Here is a 14037-nt window from a genome sequence, read left to right on the forward strand (position 1 = left end):
TTCACCTAGAATGAACAATTATAATTCAAATAATTTCAGAAGTCAAAATAGAAATTTTGGATGTCAAAATCGATACCAAACTGCTGGTGATCGAAATTTTCAACAAAGATATGAACATAGGGGTTTCAGTAACTCAAATGTTCAACAACATCCAAAATTTTTCCAAAATTCATGGTATAATAATGGGAGAATAAGGTATCAAGATAATAATTTTCAAAGGTCAGAAAATCCGAGAGTTTATTGGAACTCTCGCGATCAAAGACCTAGTGGAAATTATAAATCTTGTTCAACAACAGAGAAGACATCCAAGACACCAGAAAGGTGTGATGGATATTGGTTAGAAGCTTCGTATGTGGATTTACATGGTCAACCCAAAACCGGTCAGGTTTGGGTTGTTAAGTCTAACTAAGTTGTTGAGTGTGTGCAGGATGGCCAAGAAGGACTGTTGATGTGTTCGACAATGGTTATTCCTGTAAAGCAACTGAGGTGAATAGTAGGTTAACATGCGTAACGAACTATTTACTTTTGTGATTGTTTTGATTATTCTATACTTTAAACGTAAAAAACTTTTGTCAGATTTAGAGTGGGAGTCTGTTTGTGTTTAAATTTGTGTTTTTGAAACTTGCTCCATACAAACAAAAATTTGGGGGGAGAAATTCCTCTAAGCCAAAAAGAGTTTAGTTAGTGCGTGTGTTTAGGGGGAGTGAGTTATAAATTAAAAATCAAAAATACAAAAACATTGAAAAATCAAAAACATAAAAAATAGAAAATCAAAAATGAGTTATCACTGTGTGAAAAATAAGAAATGATAGTACATCAGCAAGTTAGACTGTCATACTCAAACTGAATTAAATTGCTTAAGTGTGATAGCAGCTTCATCATATGATGTACCAGTAGGAAAAAAGCATGAAATAATCAACTTACCAATGTGATATAAACCTAAATGCACTGAGTATGAGTGGGGAACACATCAGTGGTGTATGGTTTAATGACCTTAATTCTTGCGTTGATAGATTGCCAACATCTGAAGTTTTGGGTCTTTATACTGTTATTTCATCCGGGGATATCAGGGGTGTCCTTCTGCTGCATCCAGATACATGCTGACCTAGACACACCCAGGATATCTTAAAAGAGCTAAAAATTGCCAAAACCCTGAAAATGAAGAAGCTCTCATAGAGAGTTATTCAAAATGTGCAAAATGCATAATCATACCAAAAATGGTATTTGTCTTAGCCCTCGTTAGATATTTTGGTCTCTCTGCTGTACGGAAGTACTGACCTGTTCACCAATTATCTATCGTTGAAAAATAAAACGGATGAATTCAGTATACTCACCTACTACGATGAATCTTTGTGCATACCTTGATCGGGGGGTATATCCTGAAGTGGCACACTGATGCGGGCCCGAGCGTGGAAGAGCGGGCCATCCGGTATTTGGAGGCCCAAGATCGGGTCACTAAAGGGGCTTCACTGAAATGGCTCTAACTTGGGCTACGGGGGTCCGTTTGGGGCGTGTGACCAGTCAAAACGAACGGGAGAACGAGCTCTATCTTGCTGCAAACGCCTACGGCGGTTTGGGTCATCGTCCGAGCCGAGAAAACGCTTATTTCTATTAGTTTTTTCCATTTTTATGTTTTTCAAGTATTTTTGGGCATTTTGTTTTTGGGCTTGTGTTTGGCCCGTTGTCTTTTTTAGGCCCGTTTCGAATTTCTGTCATTATTTATATGTCCCTTTAGTGAATGAAACAATCAGACTTGAATTTTGAGAAAACTTATTTTTCACTTCAAATTCCGTGGCCTTTGGGTTGCAATTTGGGGGTTGGGGAAGAGACACACGGGTATTCGTAGAATCAACGTGTTGATCTTCGTTTATCGTATCACTCACTACATCACACACACTAGTATATCAGAATAAAATTACCTTAACGTATCATACGGTAATGGTACTTGAAATGTTCATGCATTTTGTTTAGGTGGACAAACATACTGGTAATCGTCTTGGACTGCTTTTCACAAAAATAAATAAAGAACTATCTAATAGTGTGAAAACAGTTTGATTGTGCTGATATGATCTTCTTGCACTTGATTCTCACAAAAAGATGAAATTGTAAATATTTTTGAGTTTAGTTTAGTTTAATTTGTTAGTTTGTTTAAAAAATAAAAAGTTCCAAAAATATTTTCTTTTTAAAAGACTTCCATCTTGAACTGACAAGTTGTTGTTTTTGCATGATAAGATAAAATATTGGTTTATCTTTAAATGTGAAAAAGACTAATGGTTTTTCGAGATACTTGCTTGTGTTTCTAAACAGATTGATGCAGTTATCAAAATGAAGTGCAGAATACAAGTAAAGTGCAGATTGAGAGTGAAGTGAAGAATGCGTAAAGATGCATGATAGGATCCTTCTACTACATTGCAGAGAGAGAAATTTGAAACAGTTGAAGTTTACTTACTTAACCAAAGATTGCTAGTTCACTAATCTACAATGAATGAAAGTTTTGGAGATTGGAAGCATCAGCTAAGGGGGAGTCTGTTGATGTCAGAAGCTGTGTAGCTGACGCTATCCAAAGACCAAAAGACTGCAAGATGTTTGAAGACAAAGTTACACTATGAAGCTATTATCAAGGGGGAGTTTGTTAGTGCATGTTCTGTGACAACAGCTTAATAGTTTGATTATTTAGTCTTTAGATATTTTGTAATGGGCTTAGCATATTGGTTAGTAAGTTATTTAGTGTAATGGGCTAGGAGAATGGCCAAGCCCAGACCAAAGCCCAGTATGCAAACAAGGTTGTAGTATATAAACACCTTTATGCATTAGGGTTGAGGTCAGCAAGTTAGTAGTCAGTTGAGAGAGTTTGAGAAATCTACAGAGAGTGACTGAGAGATTTCTTGTGAAGGTCTTTAATTGATTGTAAACCTTGTGTTGGATAATCAATAGAAGACCAGATTGAAAGTGATTGTTTCGTGTTCGTCATCTTTATTCTTGTTTCTGTTTGTTCGATTGATCAAGGGGATTCCGCACCCTTGGTTGATTATCAATCTCGTTACGATCCACACGGGATAGGGACCTACATGAATGTTACCCATCTTCACTTGCTTAAATGTCTTTTCTCGAACGTCTCGTACATGAAGTAGGCAAGACAGGTTTCCTACTTTATAAAGTGCTAAAGCACTTGTCTAGGTATTTTTCTACCATAGGAAGGTGTGAACACCTAGAGTTTATTTTTGTGATCGTTAGCTTGGCCCGCAGAGTCCACCAGGATTTCCATGCACTACAAGTCGTTATTACGTGGGCCCCCGTAATAATAAATTGTCTTGCATAGTTACCCCAACTTCCTCTCGTCCAAGCAGATGATCATTCAAGGAGGGGACACTACTGTCCTTATACCTCTGTCATGGAAAGGACCTTTGCGATGGTCCACGCGCTAACACTCGTTATCGTTATGCGCGTATAGGCACGATGATAGGAATAAAGAGAATTCCTAGTAGTTAGAGGGGCACCTTTGAGATGAATACTTCATCTTCCTTTTTTGGTCAAGTATGTCGTCAATCTTACTTCACATAAGCCACAGGGATCTCGTCCCGTTGATTAAGAATTCGTTCAAGGTTGCCGCCTCTGCCTCGCCATCATCACCGTAGTCAGGCACTTTCACGATCGAGAGGGAAGAGCAACCATCTCCTACGGAAGAAAGCTCAGAATCTTGTCTAGTAATCACTCTAGCTATGAGCTTTGCAATGAACGCGAGGTCGGTAGCTTCATCGTGAGGGTTACGTACAATAATAGGAGTCGGAGTCGAAAGTATCTTGTTCATGTCAATAATTATTCTGTACACTTATTAGGATGTATTCACGTCAATATTTATTCCGTACACTTATTCGTATGTATGTATTGATAAACAAATATATTACTTAGTATAAACAGGCATTTCGATGTATCATATCATGTATAACTCTCGTTTTTGGGGGGACATTTTTTTCTAGTTGTCGATTTACGACAGAAACACTACTTGGTACTCGTTCTCACCAAGAGTGTATCTTAATTTTTGGCAAGTCTAACTTGTGTAGACTATGCCTTAGTTGGCACCTTATCTTGAGGGTATTCCCTACTAATGTCCTTGCGTTGTCTCTTTTTGAAAAGTGTTTGACTCGTGGATCTTGACGCTTACGTCAATGCAATGAAAACCTTTTTGTAAAATGTTTTCGTGAGAGAACTCTAGTGATTGTAGTCTAGACTCGAGAAGGAATCCTAGTTCACTACAATCGAAGCTCTGATACCAAACTGTCATACCCTGTCTTTTGTGGAAGCGTATGATGTGTGACTGGTTTAATATCATTGCATTCAATCGTAATAAACAACTACATGATCAAAACGATGTTCATCCATTCATAAAATTTATGTATTACAAACATTGTTTATTCAAGTTTTTAAAAACACAACCTTCGACTAGGTTACAAACCAACAAAAGTGGATGACATCTAAACTTCTAGTTACGACACCTGCGTCTAAGATCCATCATGTTACCTGAAATACATGTAATTTTGGAAAACATCAACATAAAGTTGAGCGAGTTCATGCGTCTAGTTTATGTACTGTAAATCTTGTAAATCTTTGAGAGACTCTTTTGTAAACAGGTATGAAAAACGTGTATGAACCTGAATGTTTTACAAAAACTTTAAGGCATGTGAGGACGTGGGGAGTACTTGTTATGACTCCTTGTCGGAATACTCGTTCTGATTCCTTGTCGAAGTACTCGTTCTGACTCCTTGACTGTGTCGAATACCCTCGACTGTGTCGATTTCCCTCGACTGTGTCGATTTCCCTCGACTGTGTCGATTAACCTCGACTGGGACTCCGAAGCACTACTAGGTACTAGTTGTGACCATGAGTAGGGTTCGGCCGTACCCGTTAGATCTAACCCTCGTCCCTAATTAATGAATGTTTTTAATGGCTTGGTACTAGTTTCACCAAGACTTTATGGCATTTTTAGTATTAAGTCTATGCTCACATGATCTAGTATTTCATAGGCATTTCATACCGTTTAAGTATTTGTACAAGTATTTCACCCCCGAGAGTTATAAAACCAAAAACAGTTAAAGAAAAGGGGGAGCATGAACTCACTGTTTTGCGTCTTCAGTACTCGTAACTCAAATCTCGTTAGCAAATGCGACTACCTACAATGTGCTAGGGTCTATTAGACGAGCGGGTCGTGCCTTGCCTTAGTATTCATGTTTTGAGTTACATTTTCTTTATGCCTTTACATCATCCAGAGTTATAATACTTTTCAAGTATTTGTTTTTGCGTTTCTTTCCCAAGGAAGGGAGTATTTCATACATGTATTCTCGTATTCTTGTATTTGTTGTTTCCAAAATAATATATTTTCACTTAGAAAATATACATAGACTTGTTTTGTCCAAAAATAATGTATCGTCAAGAAAATATATATTTTTCTTCAAAAATTATATGTTTTCTAAATATTCTAAGAAATATATTTTTACTTCCAAAAGTAATATATTTCCTCTTTGTCGAAAACCTGATATACTTTGTAATAAAACAAATCATACTTTCGTTTCTTTTGTGTCCAAAATAATATTTACCAAAAATATATTTGTAATGGTATTTTCCAGAATATTTTATAAGTTACGTTCTTGTTCGGTTGTCAATATTTAAGCGTGTAACTTATATACTTTATTCCTTGTAATTTTTGGTATTATATTGGTGTTGTAAGTTCTTGGTATTTGTAAGTTATATTATTTTTCCTAAAATAATATAACTATTACACATAATCACACACAATGTCTTTAATGTAAATGTATATCCTAAATACATATTTTCCCATTTTTTTTTGTAAAAACCAACCCCCAATGCTTGTATTTTTGTTACAAAAATCTATGGAAATGTTTTATATGGAAAATCATAGTTAAAAATATACTTGCAAACACTTGTTTAGAAAATATTTTCTAAGTGTTGGTATTTTTAGAAAATTTTGCCATAGTCTCCCCTGAAAATGGAGGTTTCCATGCTTTCAAGCATATCATTTTCTTTTGTAAAATCATCACCAATCATCAACAAATCATTCAACACTTACCATATGTCAAAAATATGAAATTTACACTATGTCATGAACTTGAAACTTTGTAAAAATTTGTAGTAACTTACTAGGGTATTTAGTAAGCTTAGTTACCCTTTAAAGTGTGGGTATTTATTTAAAAATATCGTTCTTGAAGAATTTAGATCTTCACAACTTGTAAAGTGATTTTCTAAAATATTTCTTCTTGTATTTTTCTTGTTAACAATATGTTCCTTGGAAATATTATTCTTGGAGTCTTTTATTTTCAAGACTTATAACATGTATCACAAATCATTATACACTAAAACTAGTTTATTTTCAAGTTCATGATTTGCATAAAGGATAATCATTATAAACTTCTCAAGATCTATCGTTACACTTGCTAGATCATGTGTTTAATCATCACTTAGCAAGCTTCATATGGTGATCTACACCATACACACAAGAAATCAACAAATAAACTCAATACATACACTAGAACAACTTGATCTTCATGTTTTAGAGCTTTATGTTCATGTTTATGCTTATGTTTCTTTATGATCTTTAGTTTACCAAGTTACTTCATACTTTAACCACTAAAATTGTTAGTATAAACAAGATCAATGGAACTTACTACTAGCACTATAGCTAGGGAAGAACACAAGTTGATGTAGATGATAAACTAGGTGGATAAAAGCACTAGAGAGAGGTCCTTCAAGCTCCAACGCCTCCAAGCTTCCTAACTCGGCTCCTAGCACCTTTGGACCTCCTTAGAATGGTTGAGAATGGTGGAGAGGTGGTGGTGGTGTGGTGGTCGTAGGTTATGGGGGAAAGGGAGGAGGAGTTTGTTGAAGAAGATGATGAATGATATATGTATTATTTATGTGGTTTTTATATAATTCTAATAGCATATGGCATCTTATGTTGGAATATTCCTAGACAAAATCTAATAAAATATATCAAAGAAATCAAATGTGGGAACTATGTCCCCTAACCATCCAACATGGTTGGGGGGAGGGGGGTAAAGTGTAATATTTAATGGTAAGTTACTTGATTTAGTTGGAAAGTAATGGTGCTAGTTAGGTATTTTATGTATTTATTGTTTATGAGATGTAATATGATGTTCGGTGACCTTAACTAGCTTCGTAGCACTAAAATGATGCTTTTAGTGATATTTTAGTGTTCCGGGTAATGTCCGGTTGTTCGGTTCGTTACTGTTCGTTACAGTGCTAAGTTGCGCAGTTTAGTGTGCTTTATGTAGTCTTTTATGACAGTTTCGATTCCCGACACTTAGGAAAGTATTCTGGACCATTATATCATAATTCTGCATTATATTTTGGAGTTTAAATGCTGAAAATAGCTTAATTTTGGTTATTTTCTGCAGAATTCTGCACTTTTAGTGTGTTTTGGGCACTTTCCGGCACTTTATCTATCACCTAGAAAATCAGTTTTGTGGTCCTTACTTCCCTACACACTATACTAGTGTAATACATCATCTCTGGCTCATATTGGGCCTCATAATATTGTATGTCTATGTACTGAACGTCGTTAGTATTTTTTTTTTTTTTGTCTAATAATGGTGCCAATTCTGTTCTGTGCATTATTAGCACTATATCGTGTTGCATGTAGCAACGAATATGAAATGGCATTGTATGTATATAACAGTAATCAGAAATTCATTTGTCTTGTAAACTAGATAATGCACAATTATTTAAGCACAGATTACTGTTCAATTAGTGTACGGAATGTACGGAAAAGTGACGGTTGTCACACATGCGGTTCTTTCGGACATCCTTAAATACTCGTCTAATGCATCGGGTGCGTAACCATATGCCAGTTGGAGAATGGCCGACGTACATTTTTGTAAATTAGTGAAACCCCTTTGCCCCCTAGCGTCGTATCGCAGTGTAAAAAACGGATCAGACTGGGCCATGTCGCCTGCGATACGTAAAAAAAGTCGACGACTCATGCGGAACCGACGTCGAAACATCTCGTCTGTGTACACGGGTTCGTCGGCAAAATAATCGACCACTAGTTTATCGTGGGCGGCTATATATTTAAAACGAAAAATATATGAAATTAATTATAAAATACATTTTCAAATCTAAATAAACATACGGAAAAAATAGTAATGTACCTTCTTTGTCTCGGTTTAATTTTGCTCGTCTAGTTAGCCGTTGGGACGACGCTTCATCACCTGCCATGAAGACCTGAGCCGCGTACGTAATTAGTTTTCCATAAATGCGTCATTCTCTTCCGAAGATGATGAATATCACGTAGACGAAGAAGATGAAGAAATGGAAGAAGGTGAACCCTGTGGTAAATTTTGAGAGAGAGATGGGGTGGTAGTGGGTAAAAAATGGTATAAAAATGTTGAGTTTATATAAAAAGGGAAGAGTGTTTATAAAATGTGAGAGAGATATGAGATTGTAGTGGGTGAAAAGGTATGAAAAATGATGTAAAAGTGGTGAGTATTTATAAAATTTGGAGTGAATTTGATATAATTTTAAAAAATTGCCGTTGGTTAATAAATGAAAAAGTGAATTTGATTTTTTTTATTCTAACGGTCATATTGTTCCTCGGTCCCCACATTTTTTTGTCTTTTCCGGCCCGTCTCAAACGGGGGGGGGCGGCACGGTGTGTTCGTCGTCGCCGGTGCTGGACGGTCCCCATACCGTCTAGCCTAACAGAGTTATCAAGAAAAATTATGTGAGGGAAAACTTTGGCACTTGGTGGCTCAGTAGATGCATTTGAAGGAAAACTAGGGTTATCCACTGTCGCGCGACTTACATTGCGGTTAACATATATGATTACAAAAGCATTGTTTAATCTTTATCACGTTCGGTGTCTTCATGCTAAAATCTTTATCATGCTTCATTTCTAGATTTCTAGGTTTGGTTACTACGAACGGACATTGAACTCCGTAATTGTAAAACCAAGAGAAGAAATGACGGCTTTAGTTTAACGCGTTTTTTTTTTCTTGTCGGAGGTATTCTATCCATAAAAAACTCCCAAGATCCCAAAAACTGCTACATTTCACAAAAGTACATAAATATTGAATCTGTGCGGTACTTCAAATGGCCCATTAACTATACAAAGCCTTGTGCATACCATACCCGTGTTAAGTCACACACACAGTGGTTGTGCTTGTGGCTTTAATTCCATCTCAAGATTAAAATTGATCTGCAACATCCAAATGAGTAATTATCACTTTTAGAACAGGACTAAAAACTTTACAATCAGTATTATATAAATAAAAAGTCATTTCAGCCTAAAGATGAAAATATAAAATGGAATTTCAAATGTATGTATAATAAGATGCCAAATTGTAAATACCTGGTGGCTATCCAACTTTGAGTCCATTAATTCATTTAAGTTCAAACTGCATTCTTTAAGATAGATAAGCTGGAATCCATAAAGTTGGCTTCTCCATTAGTCTCTTCAACATGAATCATCTGAAAATTCATCATAAAAGATGCAACATCATATATAAAGATCACACTTGTCTTTAGGTTAGCAAAGGATTTGTCTCCTGTAAGGGAATACATAAATGAAACAAAAAACAAAAAAAATAACTGGAAAATTGAAGAAAATGATATCTACATACATCAGAAGCACTTAAGCTTCCGGTGGTTTAAGAAGGCTCTCTGAATGCAAAACCTTGCTGGATCCATTTTTTTTGAACGGGCAACAGAATCAATCCCGATCACTCTCGGGGTACCCACTGGACAAACGGAGTACTCCGAGAGTAACCCGAGTCCACCACCAATTCCGGGGAAAACCCGGTAACCCACCCGCCCGTAGGCACGACGGTGAAATTACCGGTAAAACCCGTTTGGCTCAAGGATCCAGCCCAGGTTTCCCTGGGTCTCCTATCATTACGCACCAGTGCCTCACTCTGCACCAAGTGGGAGTTGAACTTGCTGGATCCATTTAGTGGGGAACAAAAGAATTTCAGGGTTAGCATCTATATACCCTTGAGCTGTATAGAACAACCTTTAATGAATAACCAAAGACTTGCTAGCGGCTATAATAATCTATAGAACCATCTTCAACTGCTTCTTTTTAAATGTAGTTGCGAAGTTTCTTGTTGTGTAAGGTACCCAACACGCCTAAAACAGAAGAAACCTTATCAATAGATGAAAACCCATTATGTTCTCAGCTAAAATGTGCTAATACAAAAAATTTTGTTGAATGGTACCAAAAAACTTGGTTTAAAATTTTCTAAATAATTTATTAAAACTTGTATGAGTTTTAACAACAGTTTTAATAAACACATTAAAAAGTTTATTAAAGACGAAACCATAAAGGTGGGTAAAAATTGAAAAACCATAAAAAGAACGATGAAGATATAAAACTACATATAAATTTACAACACTCAAAAAGAAAAAAAAAGGAAAAGAAAGCAAAGTATAAAACCAGGGGCGGGGCTACCTTTATGCCGGGGGCAACGCCCGCTACGGCTTGGCGCGGAAAAAATTGGAAAAATTAGTGTAAATTTTGGAAAAATTTGAGGTTTTTTCGATTTCGTTACGACTTATTTATAAAACGTTACAGCTTGGCGGATCTTCTAGATCCGCCACTGTATAAAACCATTTGTAGCTCGTATATGTTTTAAACTATTAACATGTGAACCTTATTCATGCAAAGGAACAATACAAAGGCTTATAACGTTTAGATTCAAAGGTCACTCACCGTGGATTTAGTATCTGAATTGAGCAGAAGCAGGTGCTTGTAACTTGCTGTAACTTTCAACTTTTCCTGAAAATAAAGTAGACTATTGTTTTAGCATGAATAAATAATTTTGATCATATGCATGGAGATCACAACATCCAAAGAACACCCCAATACATATAAATAGAAAATATGTAAGTTATTTACTACCTCACATGTCATTGATTCTCGCATCAAGTTCGTATTGGTTCATCGCTTTCATCTTATTTTGTTGAAAAGAAATGAAATAAAGGGGTATGTCAATCACTTAGTCTTAAATATCAAAATTACACTTAATAACTAAAATTAAGATATCAATATTACCCCTATTTTATAATCATTGCCAATGGGTTAAATGGTAATCTGAATTCAAACTTTGCTGGACCCAAATATGGCATTTATTTCTTGATTGCAATTATTTTGGGATGAAGGAAGTAAAATTTTGTTATTAGATCAGAAAAGAGATCTCAATATGTACGGAACATACACATACAAAAACAATGGGAAGAAAAAAATTAATCATAATGTCAAAATATATAGAGAAGTTGCATTCTTAAGTGAAAAGATTACACTTAGGTGTTTTGAATGGTACCTGTAAACATCAAATTCATGAAATTGTGGGACTCTGACCAAAATCCCGATTTCCCCAAAACATATATCTCTACAAAATTAAAGAATTTGCTTACAGAAGACCATTTATAATGAATCCCCAGCATCTTCTTCCAGTATCCCAAAAGGCAAATTGATTTTAATCTTATTAATCAAACTATATTAATGGATGACATTAGACATAAGAATGAATTTGGTAAAAGGTCTTACCTTAGCACTCATATACAATTCTCTTTGTTGATACATGCTTTTCAAGTAGCATGGAAGGAGCGTGATATGGCAGTCATTACACAACATCTTTCCCTGCACCAAACCAAACATTTCATTAAGTTTTCTTGAAAAGTTGGTTGAGGCATTTCATCGAACACCTAATGTACAACGAAACCACTTAAGATATACAACCTTTACAACTAAAATTATATCATTTTCAGCATGATTTAGAAAACACAAAAGCAAAACACATATTTTTAACATGGCTTTATTGGAGATCAATCTAATTTATATGAACATAGCATTTTGTTGCCATTAAATGCTTTACTGATGTAAAAGTTAATGTCAAAATTTAAAGAACTCCTCTGTTTAATCTCAGCTCTGGCATCACTTATAATTACAATTTTCTAACCCTAGCAACATAAACTGAAATCAGAGGCACTGTTATTTATAATTATTATTATTATTATTAATGATTTATTATATACCTTTCAAGCCAGTAGACGATACGATCTCTTGATATCCGAAGTTAAAGCGCCTGCTGATACACCGAGAACAGCGCAGCGTAGTGGTTGTTGGAGGCGGCGCGCGTAATGCCGATCCGGCGGAGGTGGAGCGACGGGGAAGGGAGGATTAAGAAGATGATGTTAGGGTTGAAGATATGACAGATATCGGTGTCATCGACGGAGCACGACACTACACTGATTTAGAACATGTTCGCATCCGCCGCCGACGAACTTCTCTCCGTCGAAATAGTCGCCCGACTTATACATCGAGGCATCGAGCTCTAGAATCTGAACAGCCACCACCTCTCTCTCTCTCTCTCTCTCTCTCTAGACTACCCAATCCGAGCAACACCGAAATCTTCTCCGGTACCTCACCGGAACCTCGCCGGGACCTCACCGGAGGTAACCTACTCCACAGATCAGCATGACTCGTCAGATTAAGGTTCATGGACAACCGATCTAACCAAATAGCCAACATGCAAGATAAAAAGGCTAACCGGAAATTGCCAGAACTTGGTCGGAACCCTAGCCGGGAAACGTAGACTCGATGACTTACTTCGTTTCTGTGGGTGGGAGGCGAGCACGCGTAGGGCCGGTTGCCGGAGATTCGCCGGCTCCTGATCTCTCTCTGCTTTCTTTCGCATCTCTTTTCTCCCGTCTCTTTCTGTGTGCCCGTGTATCTCTTTTGAGAAGATGGGAAGAAAGCAGGATGATGAAACACGTGTTAAATAGTAAAGCCAGCTATGTTTTTTTACTGTTCATTTCAACTCTTATATTATTAATATTAATATTAATATTAATATTAATTATTATTATTAATTATTAATTATTAATATTAATTATTAATTATTAATTATTAATTATTAATTATTAATTAATTATTAATTATTAATTATTAATATTAATTATTAATATTAATATTAATATTAATTAGATGATAGGTTATTCTCGTGGCACATCTACAACTCTACAAGTGATGAGGGCTTGCCAAAAATGATATTGGATGGTAATTTAGTTAGTGTTTTTAACAGTTTTGTTTTGTTTTTTTATCTAGTATATGTTAAATTTAACATCAAATTAGTATATAAGTATGTTTGGGTTTAACACTTTTATACATAGGAAGTCTAAATCACTGGAACTGAATACACAACATGCAGAGGAAAAGGTATGTTTCAATGGTTTTTAAGGTTAATTTAATGCATGATTATATAGTCTTCACACCACATTGAATATGTTGCTTTTATATTTGTTATCGTTAGCGTTTGAGAGTGATGTGCTAAAAGTAGTTTAATAAAAACAAAAGAAATTAAGCTAAATTAGACACTAAGTAATACTCTAGACTCTCTAAACTCGACTAAACTACTAACCGGCAAGCGAATCGATCGACTCTAGTAAAGCTAAGTAAGTCCGGATATCGAACCCACAGGACTCAATTTAACTACGTTAACTAACTCATCTAGACTGACACTGACACGGACATGACACTAATTGTTTTTATATTTGATGGGGGGGTTTCTAATATCCTAAAGTTGCGATTTAATTAAATTAATTAACTAAATTAACTAGACACGAACTAACTTAGGTTTTTTACTCAGATGATGGAAAATACTACCTAGACTGGAATCCTGGATTGTACTAGTAATGATTTATTAGGACGATAATTATTATGGAACCGGGACCTTCTAATTCTAAACCTATCGAGACACTGAACAAGACTCTCGACCCTTCTTGAGAAGACACTTATGGAGCTCTAAAGGCTGTTATGGACACCGGTTAGTCTAGACTCCCTCACGGGTTATCTAAGTGGTTTACAAAAGTATCCTAATTCGATCTACTCCCTCAGAGGCTATAAATCTAGGATAGATTTGGATTCTTAATTTGACTTGTTAGACAACGGTCAATAGGGCAACTAGTTCAGACTCCTCACAAAGACTCTACCTAGCAATTTACTGACTT

General features: G+C 35.8%; 1 long non-coding RNA gene across 7 annotated transcripts; it reads right to left on the reverse strand.

Annotated features, from left to right (window-relative positions):
* Positions 1-7810: 7810 nt before the first annotated feature.
* LOC110908217 lies at positions 7811-12788 on the reverse strand. Of its 7 annotated transcripts, XR_004891237.1 has the most exons (9): positions 12064-12788; positions 11576-11668; positions 11349-11417; positions 10928-10979; positions 10739-10804; positions 9651-10155; positions 9380-9498; positions 8181-9226; positions 7818-8092 (listed from the first exon to the last, which is right to left on the reverse strand). It is a non-coding gene; the product is annotated as an uncharacterized LOC110908217 (long non-coding RNA). The 7 variants fall into 7 exon arrangements; XR_004891238.1 differs by lacking the exon at positions 10928-10979; XR_004891236.1 differs by lacking the exon at positions 11349-11417 and having other exon boundaries at positions 7819-8092.
* Positions 12789-14037: the final 1249 nt, after the last annotated feature.

The sequence above is a fragment of the Helianthus annuus genome, chromosome 4 (genome assembly GCF_002127325.2).
Source record: "Helianthus annuus cultivar XRQ/B chromosome 4, HanXRQr2.0-SUNRISE, whole genome shotgun sequence".
NCBI lineage: Eukaryota > Viridiplantae > Streptophyta > Magnoliopsida > Asterales > Asteraceae > Helianthus > Helianthus annuus.